The sequence below is a fragment of the Sardina pilchardus genome, chromosome 12 (assembly GCF_963854185.1).
Source record: "Sardina pilchardus chromosome 12, fSarPil1.1, whole genome shotgun sequence".
Taxonomy (NCBI): domain Eukaryota; kingdom Metazoa; phylum Chordata; class Actinopteri; order Clupeiformes; family Clupeidae; genus Sardina; species Sardina pilchardus.
Window position 1 is genome coordinate 29,105,664 of NC_085005.1, and position 2,500 is coordinate 29,108,163.

The window sequence follows — 2,500 nt, forward strand, 5'->3', positions numbered from 1 at the left end:
TTCCAAGAGAGCTAGACGAGACGCAACAACGCAGCAATACCCCCACCGCAACATGGCACCACCATCCTCTGCCCACCCCCCCCCCCCCCCCCACACACACACCCCCCCACTAGGAGATGTGGCCCAATTAGAGTCCATGATGGAGGCGAGTGAGCAGGGCTGTGGGGAAGAGCAAGGTGAGCTGTTTGGGTGGCGTGCAGATGTGCAGATGTGCTTCCCTAAGCAGTCTCCCAGCCCCAGCGCCGCTCTCAGCGGAGACACTCATTACGACAGGGAGTTCCTGGCTCCTGCGAGCAGCGTGTTGGATTATCACAGCATTGCTTGACTTCCAGGGATTATTTTAAAAGACAAACACACACACACACACACACACACACACACACACATACGTATACACAGACAGACACACACACACACACACACACACACACACACACACACACACACACACACACACACACACACACACACACACACACACACACACACACACACACACACACACACACACACACACACACATACACATGTTGGAATAAAAGGTTAAGGCCACACTGTCAGGCGTCACTGATGCCTGTAACCTTCCCTCTGTCCTTCCAGCAATGGATCCACTTAGCTTTGGATGTTTTCAAACATAAAAAAGTCATATGTATATTTTATGAATGTGCGTCTCAGGATCTCTCCCCCCTCCTCTTCTTCACCCCCCCCACCCCCCCAGCCAGCCACCCCCCGTCACACACACTCACAGAAAAACAAAGGCGCGCTGCTTGGCGCGTCCCTAGATGTCAATGACAAGGTACGTGGTGGCGTTTTTTTTTTCTTTCTTTCTTTCTTTTTTTTGACTGCTGCTGATTTGATATGCATTTCAAACAGAGAACTTCACAACTGTGGAACTGATTTGCAATGGAGATTTTTTTTTTTATTATTCTCTGCTTTGGGGAGCAAAACAGAGTGTCAAGTGAGTGACAAGTTTGTTTTTCTGTAATGATTTCTACAAACTCTTGGTCTGTTATGTTTTGTTCCTCCGCCAGTTTGACCTACTTGGAGTTTGAACATCCTTTCTTCCTCCTCTCATGCATTGTCGTCGATACCCGGCTCACAGTGTCTCCCTCTCTCTCTCTATCTCTCCCTCTCTTTCTCTCTCTCCCTCTCTTTCTCTTGTCTCTCTTGTGCCCCTCAAAACGATCAAACCCCACGCCGACGTCCTCCACACACAATAAAACACCTTCCATCCGCGCGTTAAAGCGTTAATGAAGAGGTGATCATCCAAAGGCTCAGGGAAGAAGATGGTGATTTAAATAAAAGCAACAAAGAATTTATGCATGAATTCAATGGATCTAATAAAAAAAAAAAAATAACTTTAGTGCCATATTTTTAAGTTTAAGGAAAAATAGTTGCTTTCTAATGCAAAATACTTTAGAAGAATAGCCATGCTGTGATCCAAAGAATCAAAATGATTTGAATTCAATGTGTTCCCATATCGCTCTACACAAACTGGAGACATTGCAATGCTAGGGGGGCAAGCGTGTGGGGATTGCCTGCGACGGGAGATAGCATCAGTTCCAGGGTCTCAATATCAGCTGATAACCCTAATCCAGAGTATTGCTTATCATTCCATTAGAGAGGGGTTAATAGCCTTCCTGGTTAAATGTGCTCTCATGGGTGGGAATTTAATATGGAGATAGGGAGCATCTGAACACTCATTAGGTGATGCTGATAACATTGTTCTTTGTTATATGTTTTGTGAATGTGCTATTTTGAAATACACATATTAATTGGCCATTTGCAGAGCTCCCATCAGCTAGTGCCTTAAACTCTATGTTTTATGTCGCAAGAAAAACTTCCAATATTTTTTTTTTCGTTTCTGCTCCTAACTTCAGTAATGATGGTCTGAGGTTTCTCTCTCACACACACACATACACACACTTTCTTTTTTCTTTCAGGGCCTGTGAATAAAAGTTTGTGCTGCAAAGGGGAAAGAAGACGCATACCCAGAGGATTTGGCTGTGGAAAAACGCGCTCGATGATCCTTCACTTTTTTTTTTTTTTTTTTTCAAAATGGAGAAAATGCTTTGTTACGCGAGCAGAGCAGAGCAGAGCAAAAAAAAAAAAAAAAAAGGACAAAAAAGTGCATCCCCTGGGCTGTCTTTCAGCGTGAGCCAGGAGCTGTGATGACTTCCTCACTCCGCTCCACGCCGCCATCTCTCCCTCTCTCCCTCTTTCCTCTTCCCTCTTCCCTCTCTCCACCGCACCGCACCGTAGCGTAGCGCAGCGCAGAGCAGAGCAGAGCAGAGCACCGCTCGCCGTCGCTCTCTCTAGCGCCGACTCTCAGAGCCACGGTGGCATAATTGTGCCACAGGGCTTTAAGGGGACGGGTGGGGGTGGAGGGTAGAGGTGCGTGTGTGTGTGTGTGTGTGTGTGTGTGAGTATGTGTGTGGGGAGGGGGTTGTTGTGTGTGTGTGTGTGTGTGTGTGTGTGTGTGTGTGTGGTGAGGTTGGGG